Source organism: Bactrocera tryoni, chromosome 2 (genome assembly GCF_016617805.1).
Source record: "Bactrocera tryoni isolate S06 chromosome 2, CSIRO_BtryS06_freeze2, whole genome shotgun sequence".
Lineage (NCBI taxonomy): Eukaryota > Metazoa > Arthropoda > Insecta > Diptera > Tephritidae > Bactrocera > Bactrocera tryoni.
Window position 1 is genome coordinate 41,016,412 of NC_052500.1, and position 13,376 is coordinate 41,029,787.

The following is a 13,376-nucleotide window of genomic DNA, read 5'->3' on the forward strand; positions in this document are numbered from 1 at the left end:
TGTGCATATTTTTTCAACATTATATACTGTATAGTTTTATATCAATATTAAACTTATTGTTCAACTCTATTTATTTAACAATTGAATAAATCGATATATCCCGGTGTTGGATTGGCCAAGGTTATTTTTTGAAGAGCGGGCGAAGGCCGCCAACGCAAAAAGTGGTTCACCGCAGAAGAATTGAAGACGTCCAGGTGTTAGTCTGACCAGGGTTATTTTTTTAAAGCGCGGCTAAAGGCCGCCAACTCAAAAGTTCAACACGAAAATACCGAAAACGCCTGGGTATTGTTTTTTATTTTTATTTTTGGTCCAAGGCTGCCAATACACAAATCAATTACATGCGAAAAACTAATAAAGTGTTATTTATTTCCTGTGAGGGGATATTATTTGTTTTCTTTATTTCTTTCTGTTATTTTGTAAAATATGTACATAAAAGTGTACACGACACACATGTGCGCTCGATCGGTATGAAATCGTTTCGCCATACACGACATACAAATCCTTTTTGCATTCGTTCTTCAAATAGTGAATATGTTGACAAGCCAGCGGAAAATTTTTCGTCCGCGATCTTTCCTATTTGGGGACACGAGAACAATAAGATTTTGTGTGCACACAGCGCCATACATGACATACATGTGTGCACACCGATAGTATAAAATCAAACATTGGCTATGTTCGTAAATGCATCATGACTTGCAGCATAAGCAACAGTAGCGACACTGCAAGTTTGACGTTTGATACTTCTTATACAATTTTTGACAATTTGCAGATACATTTGTTTGCATTTTTGAACGCGTATAACACTAAAATGGAAATTTTGCTGAATCTAACACTAGACGAAATTTGTGAACAAAGAAATGATAGATTTTCTTTAAATTTAAGAAAAAGAAGGGTATTGAGTCAAAAAAAAAATTTGTAGGCACAAATGTTTGTCTTTTAAAGACAAAGTATTTATAGAACAAACTTTCGGGATTTTTAAGAAACAGTTTAAAATTTTAAATTATATTGAAGCTTCGAGCATTAAAGCCACATCTAATGGAATACTCGCTTGTGCTATCTTACACAATTTTATCATAAATAAGAGAGTTTATTCTGAACATTTTAACGATGCAATAGCACATGCCGATATGGAAACCAACAATGAAATCGAAGGAATTCAAGATGCCACCGTTTATTCAGATGATATCAATGGAATCGATAGAAAAAACTATTTTACCACTATGTTTTCATCATAAAAAATTTACTTTACCTCACCTTCCTTTATTTGAATAATTTTTTTATTACTTTTTCTGACGAACTTCATTTTAATTTTTATTGTTTTCATTTACATTTTAAACTTCGGTCACAACTTTCTTCCACAATACATTTTTTTTCCTTCTACCCGATTTCAACTCGTCCTCCATATTCTACCGTACTCTCAGCAATAACTGTGGCTCCGCATTACTGAGATTTTCACTAAAAATTTTAAAATAATAATTTATACAATTACTATTAAGATAATTTAACTAAATTTCAATACAAAAATTAAAAAAAAACAGTTTTGCACTTACTTTTCGTTAGACATCGTAGTTAAATGCAGTAAACAATTTTTTGATAGAAATTATGAGTGACAGCTGATAGAAGTGTTGTCTTTTTGAACGCTTGATTATTGCAGTGCTGCAATATTGGCATTTCTGAACGTTCTGTTTGTTATGCAATCGTCATGATGCGCATCATGATGCATTTACGAACATAGCCATTTTCGCGAACTTCGATTAGTATGCGCACAAGCCCATACACGAGTAAATCGCAATCGCACACATACCGATGGAACGCACATGTGTGTCGTTTATGGCCACTTTAAGGAAACGATTATTTGTTAGAATGCAACTCTTCAATTTTTAATAAGTTACTATTCACAACATAGTCTCTAGTCTTTAGTTATAAAATATTGTCCCAAATTTGTCATCGATAGTTAGCAGGTCAAAAACTAAAAAGTACTCCTTTTTGCCATTTTGAATATACTGACAAGTCACTTATAGAGATAATCATAGATATTAATCAATTGCCGTTTTTAATATTTTGTAAGCAACTCAAACACGAAAAAGTAAAGATTAAATCAATTTCACATAAATTTCATAAATATTGTGAAACAAAGGTAACATACATTTTCATTTTTAATAACTATCATGCTTTTTGGCTATGCAATAGACGATTTTATATTTGTTTTCGACAGGCAAAAATTTATTGTATACTAACTGTATTGCTGTATGTTTTGCCTGTGGAGATCCATATTGCCTATGGAATACAATATATGGCATACTAAGCTGTACAATTATGCGTACTAAATTGTACGCTATATATTGCAAGCAATGAACTGTCACTTCAGCAGTTTGACAGATCAGTCTTCATTTCCATGAAAATTTCGAAGAGGCAACACATCCCACTTGCACATATACCGACAGCAGTTTCATTTCCGTAATATTAAATTTAGGAGAGTGAGTAATAAGACAAATGTGTTAAATTATAAAAAATTTAATACATTTTTCCATAATATTAATATTTAGTTTAATATTGCTAATTTGCAGAAAAATTATACAAAATGAATTGGCGAATGAGCGAAGTCTTAGATTTAATTAACTTATACAAGCATAAATCAAAATATCACTGCTCTTATATCATTTATTATTTTAATTGGTATATAAAATTTATGCTACAAATACTTAAGTCAGTAAATATGAAATCTTTTTTTTCAAGAAATACATTTGTAGAAAAAAGTATATTTCTTCTTTTGTTATTTTCCATATAATTTTTTTTTTCATCGACGGTTTTTCGCAGATGATTATGTTATGAAAATAAATACCCACATACAGATTTGACAACGACAATTGCAATAGATTTGACAGTTAGTATGCAATACATTTTTGCCTGTCGAGATTCACATATAATTTTGATCGCTTAAAGTGGCTATACATGACACACATGTGCGTTCGATCTGTATGAAATCGTTTCGCCAGACATGACTTATAAATCCTTTTTGCGGTCGTTCTTCAAATAGTGAATATGTGCGACAAGCAAGCGGAAAGTTGTTCCTCCGCCATATTTCCTATTCGGGGACACGAAAAATGAGATTTTATGTGCACACAGCGTCATACACGACATACATGTGTGCACACCGATCGTAAAAAATCAAACATTTTCGCGAACATGGATTGGTATGCGCACAAGGCCATACACGAGTAAATCGCAATCGCACATATACCGATCGAACGAACATATGTGTCGTTTAGGCCACTTTTACTTGCCAATTCATCCCTTACTGAGCGGTCACACGTTATAGTAACGGTTACAAAAACTCAATACATTCGAATATTTTTGCTACGCCAATCTTAGGCTAATTAGAACTTTTGCTCCGATTTGCGTTAAACATTTGTTTTGGCAGAAAAGTTGGATGTACGCTTTTGTATGAGTTTTTCAGGCTCACATAAAAAAATTTCAATGCTAAGCCGATCTAAATGTTGTGCAACTCTCTTTTCTTTACGTCTTTACGTTTTGCCAAGCAACAGTCGTCATTTTTATTAAAGATTGCGGAGTTGTGGCATACCCGCCAATAAAGTTTTGACATATGCACTCACACAAACATAAACATGTCTGTAAACCAGGAATAATGGGATGCCCAACTTATTCCAGTGTGAGAGCGCGTCAAAATTAGCGTTTTAACATTTTCCATTATGGCCAGATTGAACAAAATAACAATTTTTGGGCATTTATCAACCCAATACCCAACACTTAGTACGAATAAAAATTACTAAATAGTGGTTATTTATTATATGGAGAAACTATTTAAATCTTTTTAAAAAATATTATAACAACTGACTTTTGTCCTTTCAATACCCAATAATAGGATTTAAGCTTGTTAGCTCTCAATCATTACATGTTTTTAATAATTTTCCATTGAAAATAAAACTGTGATGCTTCAAATTACAAAACGTTTCATCAGATACCTTTAAATTTCACAAATTTATTTAATTTTCATTGTTTTACATTTTTTATAAGAGGTCTTGAACGATGCAACAAATCCCTCCGTTTACATATTTTTTTGGTAAGATTTCAATCTGGCCATCGCTCGTTTCCAATTGCTAAACGTCAAAACCTCCCCAATCCAGTCAACTGTCAAAGTTTAGGTGGTTTTGACGTTTAGCAATTGTTCTCTCACTTCCAGTGAGAGAGGAGTTGGGCATCCCATTATTCCTGCTGTAAACACTGCATACTTCTTGCTCCCATTTTATTCCAGAGAGTTTCCAAAATTATTGTTAAGGGGCGTGTCAGCCGTACAATATTTATTGTGATATTTGGATCGTGAACCATATTGATGACTGCTATCCGAAATACTGTCAAAATGTCGAAAGAAAACTGAAGAAAAGCTTCCATGGTTACTAAAAATTTGCAGGAATTCATTGGATCTTAGAATATGCCAAAATATATATATAATTATAATAAAAGTTACACCATTTCTCATTATCTTCAATACTTTTACCGTTATATCTTAAATTTACATATAATGTCGTGGATCGCGCGATCAATATTGAATGTTTAAAAGGGGCCTTACACGACACACATGTGCGTTCGATCTGTATGAAATTGTTTCGCCATACACGACATACAAATCCATTTTGCGTTCGTTCTTCACACAGTGAATATGTGCCACAGGCAAGCGGAAAATTGTTCGTCCCCGATCTTTCTTATTCGGCGACAAGAGAGAAATGAGATTTTGTGTGCACACAGCGCCATACACGACATGCATGTGTGTACACTAATCGTAAAAAATCAAACATTTTCGCGAACATGGATTGCTATGCGCACAAACCCATACACGAATAAACCGCAATCGCACCCATACCGGTCGAACGCACATGTGTGTGGTGTATAGGCACTTTAACACACGACCCCGATTCCGCTATCCGGCTTTTAAAATATTCAAATATTTTCTGATATGGATTGTAATAATCAATATTGTATGCTACACTTTCAAAAAATTATCGGAATCGGTAGGCTGTTTAGGTGGAACCTTTCTACTTCCTTATCGCCGACGGCACCTAAATATTCCGGAAAGAAACTTAAATTTAAGTGGAGAAAGTGGACTTAAAGGGACATGCGACAGCCAATTTTACGACAGTGCTCGAGAAATTCTACTACAAGTTTTTCTTAGATTTCTCCTTTTCTGTTTCCTAAACTTTCAGAAACAATTATTTTAAATCATAAAATAAACATTCAAAAAATTAAACTTTAAGTAGATTTTTCCCCACATAATAGCGAATCAAATTTTATTCTGCCGTACCGTTTTGTTCAATCAGCTGTTTCCCCTCCTTCTTTGGTTTGCCTTTGATTACGGCATTGCCAACTAGGAAAAAGGCAACTAAGGCTTTAAGGAAAAAGACTGAACATATCCATTGACAGGTGTTCCCTACTATTTTTTGGCAGAGGTATTGGCTTTGAAAATAGTTTGGGATGTAAACTAGAGAATAAAATTTTGAGAACGCCTGCAAAAAAAAAAAAACAAGAAAAAACGTTAACGTCGGCTGCACCGAAGCTGATATACCCTTCACAGGTGCATTTCTTTTAGTAACTACATATGTGTTCAGTTTATATGGAAGCTATATGCTATGGTAATCCGATCTGAATAATTTTTGCGGAGACTATATTATTACCTTAAGCAGTAATCCATGTCAAATTTCGTGAAGATACCACGTCAAATGCGAAAGTTTTCCATACAAGCCCTTGATTCCGATAGTTCGGTTTGTAGGTCAGCTTTCTTCGGAGATTATATTGTTGCCTTAGAAAATAATCTATACGAAATTTCGTGAATATATCTTGTCAAATGCAAAAGTTTACGATACAAGAACTTTTTTCCGATCGTTCAGTTTGTATGGCAGCTATATGCTATAGTTAACCGATCTGAGCAATTTATTCGGAGATTACATGGTTGCCTTAGAAAATAATCTATACCAAATTTCGTGAATACATCTTGTCAAATGTAAAAGTTTAAGACAAGAACTTTTTTCCGATCATTCAGTTTGTATGGCAGCTATATGCTATAGTTAACCGATCTGAACCATTTCTTCGGAGATTAGATTGTTGCTTTAGAAAAGAATCTGTACCAAATTTCGTGAATATATCTTGTCAAATGCAAAAGTTTTATAAACAAGAACTTCTTTTTTTCATTCAGTTTGTATGGCAGCTATATGCTATAGTAAGCCGATCTGAACAAATTCTTTGGAGATTTCATTGTTGCTTTAGAAAATAATCTATTCCAAATTTCGTGAATATACCTTGTCAAATGCAAAAGTTTTCTATACAAGAACTTTTTTCCGATCGTTCAGTTTGCTTGCAGCTATATGCTCTAGTTAACCGATCTGAACAATTTCTTCGGAGATTAGATTGTTGCTTTAGAAAATAATCTCTACCAAATTTCGTGAAGATACATTGTCAAATGTGAAGGTTTTCCATACAAGCATTCGATTCCGATCGTTCAGTTTGTATGACAGCTATTTGTTATAGTTGTCCGATATCGGCCGTTCCGACAAATGAGCAGTTTTTAGAAGAGAAAATGACGTTTGCAAAATTTCAAAACGATATCTTAAAAACTGAGGGATTAGTTCATATACATATATACAGACAGACGGACGAACGGACGGACGGACAGACAGACAGACAGACGGACATGGCTAAATCGACTCAGTTCAATATACTAATCATTTATATATATACTTTGTAGGGTCTCCGACGCTTCCTTCTGGGTGTTACAAACTTCGTGACAAACTTAATATACCCTGTTCAGGGTATAAAAATGGTCCATGGCTGCTGGACCAACAAAAAATTGAGAGAATGCCGACTGATCTATCGAAGGCGCATACTTACCATCAACAAAAAATCTAAAAATGGGAACGTTAAAGCGCAAGCGTTATATAGTGAGGTCACTAAGATTGTTCAGAAAGACAGTTCTGGAGTTAAGCCAGCAGGCGAGCAGCCGGATGAAAGTTCAGAGCGTCGTATGTGGGCATCCCTAATTGGACACAAACGAAAGGTACATAAGGAAAATCGTCAAAGGAGAATAACTAATAGAATTAAAAAAGTAAGCAGAAAAGAGTGCCTAAACGTTCGGGAGCGTTCTAGAGGGGATGATTCGAGAGATGGCTGTAATAATGCCAAAAACACAACAACGTCAGTATAATGTGCAATTTGTGGCGCATTAAAACAATGCGGGATTCAAAACATAGGCCTAACAAATGTTAAAAATATGCAGAAAACAAAAAGCAGCACTTAAATAGCCCTTATATGCTTGCGTTCTCAAGACGCTATGGCTTCCTTTAAATTTGAGCGAACTAAACATCGGGTGCGTAAACTGACGTTGCGCAACACGAAAAGCTCCGTCGGTATAGGGAAGGATCTCTCCGAGCCGTTCGATACCAAACGAGGTTGAGGACAAGGCGACTCCCTATCGTGCGATTTCTTCAACCTGCTTCTGGAGAAAATAGTTCGAGCTGCAGAACTAAATAGAGAAGGTACCATCTTCAATAAGAGTGTACAGCTGTTGGCATATGCCGATGATATTGATATCATCGGCCTCAACACCCGCGCGGTTAGTTCTGCTTTCTCAAGGCTGGACAAGGAAGCACAGAAAATGGGTCTGGCAGTGAACAAGGGCAAGACGAAATATCTCCTGTCATCAAACAAACAGTCGTCGCACTCGCGAATTGGCTCTCACGTCGCTGTTGACCGTCACAACTTTGAAGTTGTAGATAATTTCGTCTATTTAGGAACCAGTATTAACACTACGAACAATGTCAGCCTGGAAATCTAACGCAGGATTGCTCTTGCCAACAGGTGCTACTTCGGACTGAGTAGGCAATTGAAAAGTAAAGTCCTCTCTCGACGAACAAAAGGCAAACTCTATAAGTCGCTCATAATTCCCGTCCTGCTATATGGTGCAGAGGCTTGGACGATGACAGCAACCGATGAGTCGACGTTACGAGTTTTCGAGAGAAAAGTTCTGCGAAAGATTTATGGTCCTTTGCGCATTGGCCACGGCGAATATCGCATTCGATGGAACAATGAGCTGTACGAGATATACGACGACATTAAAATAGTTCAGCGAATTAGAAGACAGCGGTTATACTGGCTAGGTCATGTTGTCCGGATGGATGAAAACACTCCAGCTCTGAAAGTATTCGACGCAGTACTCGCCGGGGGAAGCAGAGGAAGAGGAAGACCTCCACTCCGTTGGAAGGACCAAGTGGATAAGGACCTAGCTTCGCTTGGAGTATCGAATTGGCGCCACGTAGAGAAAAGAAGAAACGACTGGCGCGCTGTTGTTAACTCGGCTGTAATCGCGTAAGCGGTGTCTACGCCAATTAAGAAGAACAAGAAGAAACACCGGGTGCTCGATCTGTCGCCTCCGGGAGTACTTTCCTGTTCCCCGCTGTTATAGATGTTTCCATCTAGGCCACATGTTGCAGTCCGATCTGCAGGTCTTCTCTTTGCACACATTGTGGAAGCGCGGGACATGTATCAAAAGTATGGATTAATACACCGAGTTGCATGCTCTGAAAAGGCGAACACTCAGTTCTGAGCTCGACTTACCCTAAATACATGGAATTGAAAAATGGGAATAATGAATATTCCCAACGTTCGGAAAGTATTTGGATTACAGATAAAAGTGGCAAAGCAGCAATATGGTCCAGCAACGGAGAAACATTCATATCTTGCTGCAGAGAAGCAAAAATATAAAAGTTTTACATGAACGCAAATAGAATTATTTTTGGAAAACAGATGCAAATCGCCGGTAATAATAGCAGGTACCTTTAACGAATGGTCGACTGCCTGGGGTAATAGAAGTTCAAACCATCGTGGGCACCTAGTTCTGGAATTCCTGAGCCAAATCAACCTCACAGTAATTAATGGTGGCACGGAAAATACTTATTAAAAAGGAAATAAAATAGATCTTAGCAGACAGATTAAGCGGGAGGTGTCAGAAATGTTTACAAATAGTGACCATATGGCTATCATTGCAAAAGTTTTGTTCTCCCGAGAACAGAAACCAGTATGGAGTGCAGCAAAAGCACCAGGCAAAGGCAGCGTCCACTTAATATCCGCATTGTGAAAAAAACTGGTGGCAGCATGCGACGCTACAATGTGAAGGACGTAATATCACAATAAGCGAAGGTCTATATACTGGTGGAATGAAGAAATTGTCCCGCTAAGAAAACTCTGTCACTCAGCCCGACGTCGCCTTCAACCCAATCGCAGTGGCAAAAATGAAAACCGTGTCAAAGAAGCCTTTAAAAGTCATAAGCAGCTTCTAAAGTCAGCTATCACTAACAGAAAAAGAAGCTGTTCTGAAAAGATCTGTGAAGAAGCGAATTTCTAGCGCTGAACGATGAATCACCCCCGCTGTTTACAGTAGAAGAACAATTGGCCATAGCTCAAAAAGCGCCAGGAATCGATGGCATATCAAACAGAGCTCTACAGGTAGCCATAATTTCACAGCCCACTCTTTTCGCTTTTCTTTAACGCATGGTTAAAAGAAGGGTGTCCCCTGATCCCAGGAAAGTCTCGCCCCTTATTTTAATCCCAAAACTGGAAAAACCAGCAGATGAACCTTCATCGTATCGACCTCTGTGCATGTTCGACACAATGGGCAAAGTGTACGAAAGCATAATAAGAAACTGCTTGGAGTTTGCAACTCAGAAAGCCGGCGGATTATCAAAAAGACAATACGGCTTCAGAAAACAGAGTTTCACTATCGATGCGCTGAAAGAAGTTGTCGACACTGCAAAATGTGCAGAAAGTGGCAAAAGACGGAAAGGTGGTACAAAAAAATATTGTGTTCTGATTACCTTGTAAAGAATACAATAAACTCTGCAAAATTGACAAACATATTTGAAGCTCTATATAAAATACTCCTCCTTGGCACCTCATAAATATCGTTATGAGTTATTTTGAGAATAAAGGTTGATCTACAACAACAACGAAGGCACCAAGAGCTTCCCTATTTCAAGTGGAGTACCACAAAGTTCAGTATTAGGCCCTCTCGTGAATGATGGGGTGCTAGAATTCAACAACCAAAAAAACGTTAAGCTAATTGCATACGCGGGCGACCTTGAATTTGGCATTCACTTCAAACAAAGCAAATAATATTTATATTGCCTTATTAAGAATGATGGCAAATAGAGTGTGTGGTCTCCAGCCGTCGACTTCGTCGTCGCGTCAGTCCTTCCACACATTGACTCAGGAATATGCATCTCTACTCAGGAATATGCATCTCTATCTCAGGAATATGCAATCTCTGCATTGACTCTTTGATAAAACGTGAACAATAAGTGGCCATATTTACATACAAAGTTGTGTGTAGACAAATTTACGAACATTATGCGTATGGTTCTTTCAAATTTGTTTATATGTACACATAACTACATACTTGAATATGAGCGATGGCTTGGTCTTTCTACATAATATCAAAACTTTTAATGCCCAGCAAATAAATATATAATTTATAATAATTAAATATTTAGGTAAGAATACAAACATGATTTTATTGCATATGTCAAAAGATTTTACATGTATATGCCAGGGATAAAGGGATGTTCAATTTATTCCAGTTTGAGAGCGCCTAAAAATAGGCGTTTTTTATAACATTTTCCATTGTGGCTAGATCGAACAAAATAACAATATACATATATAGTGCTATATCACCATTCAAAGATTTATTTACATACAAAATTTAAAACAACGAAACGATAATAACTCATTAATATATGCATACATACGAAAAAACAAAAGGATAATAATTCATGTAACAAAATAAATAAAAATATCACAGATAAAATATTTACATATGTACAAATGCCTACATTGAAGTCACAAATTCAAATTTTACTTAAAAGAAGTACTCTCTAATTTTAGTGCTTCTTTTTTCTTAAAAAGTAGTTAACTACCCACTTTCGATTGTAAGTTTAAGTTCGCTTATTGTAACCATTAAAAAATGAAAGCTTAAAACCTATAGGTGTGAAATACACACAATTTTATTCTTAAAACTAGGGCAGAAAGAAAAATATATTCTCATTCTAATATAATTACAACTATTTTCGGGTCACAATTTTCACTACTCAAAAAGTGCCTAACATCTTTAATTTTGTTAAAAATAATATCTCCTATTCCTATCTTATGTCAATTACTGTCGAATTACGATTTTCATCGCCATAACTCTCAACGCCTATTGTCCTATCGAATTTCCTATCATAATGCAGATGACATTTTAGTGAAATTTCATCACATGAAACCGACATAAACTTTTGTTCGAAAGAGAATCCCCTACTCTTAATCTCTAATGATATAACGTTGGGTGCAACCTGGGAAACGGGGCCAGTCTGTAACAAAGTTTTGCAAAGTACTTTCGGATACACCCGAAGCTATCGTTTTAAAAAAATTGTCATATCGACCGTGGCTACGGCCATTACTATTTATAAAATTACTCCGAATACCTTCCGAGCACCTTACTGAGGAGGAACTTTACTACAAACTAATGAAAGAGGGTCTGACTGTTCCCTAATTTAGCTATTCCTAAATGTTCCCTCCATCTTTCTAATTCTGCGGCCATTTGAACTAACTAGGCCTTTAAACTTCCATTCTCCTGCTTTTATTCATCCAACTATATTTTCAAAACCGTAATCTCTACCCTCAATTTCTTCTTCCTCTCTGTACCTTCTGTTAGACCCCTAACTGTTTGTGCGGCCTTATCAAAATTAAGGGTTATATACTTCTCAAAAAGTGGAGGAGGCTCTAAAATTTCACCAATTTCCCTTTCAAGAATTGGAAAAAGCTGCCTCGATGCACTGTTTGCATTTCAGACAGATTAAACTTGGGGAGCAAAATCTTCAAATCCCAATAAAATTTGTTTATTCTAATTTTAAATTGGAATCGTCAAATGAAGGCGCTACTCTTAAATTTAGGTCGGGAACGGCCCTCGAACGCAATCGCTTCTCAAGGCGTATTTTTGCGGAAAAATGTCGCTCACAAAAAATACGGTTGAACCACAAATTACACCTATTTAAAAGAAAAACAATATATAAAAATATAAAATAGCTACATATATTATATGTAGTACAACTATTTAAATTTATCGAAACTTTTTTTTTACATTTTTTCAAACTTAATTAGGTTTAATTATTTAAAATATACAATTAAATATTATTAAATATCTGTTTCTTAAAAAAAATCGTAAATCGGCTTGTTTAAGTATTTGGTTACTTTTTGCACTATGAAATATATATGTAGAAAAAACTTATAAGTTATATACAAAGTCGTTTGCGCTTTGTAAATATACGAATCTGTAAGAGTTCATTTCTAAAAATTAAAATTGGCATTCTTTTTCTGATTTAACACTGAAGATGCTCAATTCTGTTAGTTTCGTGCCACTGATGTGAACTTTATTGAAACACGTTAATAATTTCCGGTGATGAAACACGCTCATCCAAAACAGTACCCTTTCGTAAATTGAAATGTTTTGAAACTAGCCGCACCGTGAACTTTCTTTATGAAATACGTTCACTGACTTGTTAATTAAATCACATTAGATGTATGTATATATGTATGTATGTATATGAAAAAAACATCACGTACCGACATATTGGGAAGGAATCACGTTACCGGGTATATAGTGGTCAGGGGAAGATCTGGACTGATTGCATTCATTTTACTCTATTAATGGAATGGAAATAAAGTAACGTAGCCGAGTTAATTCGAGGCACCAAATGCAGCCAGGTTCTCCTCCACCTAATTTCTCCGACGGAGTGGAGATCTTCTTTTTCCTCTGCTTCCCCTGGCGGGTACTGCGTCGAATACTTTCAGAGCTGTAGTTTTTTCAATCATACGGACGACATGACCTAGCCAGCGCAGCCGCTGTCTCTTAGTTCGCTGCAATATGTCAATGTTCTCATATAAATCGTGCAGCTCATCGTTCCATAGAATGGCATATTCGCTGTTGCCAATGCGCAAATGACCATTCCGTAGAACTTTTCTCTCGAAAACTCGTAACGCCGACTCAATAGATGTTGTCATCGTCCATGCCTCTGCACCATAAAGCAGCATGGGTATAATCTTATAGAAGATTGTACCTGCTCGATTAAGTTCTGCAGCTCGAATTATTTTCTCCAGCAGCAGATGAAAGAACGGCTCGGAGAGGTCCTTCCCGATCCTGACCGAGCTTTTGGTGTTGCTCAACGCCAGCTTACACGAGAGCTCCTTTTCGTGCTGTCGAAAGCAGCTTTGAAATCGACGAAGAGGTGGTGTGTGTCGATTCTCCTTTCATGGGTCATTTTCAAGATTTGGCGCATGATGAA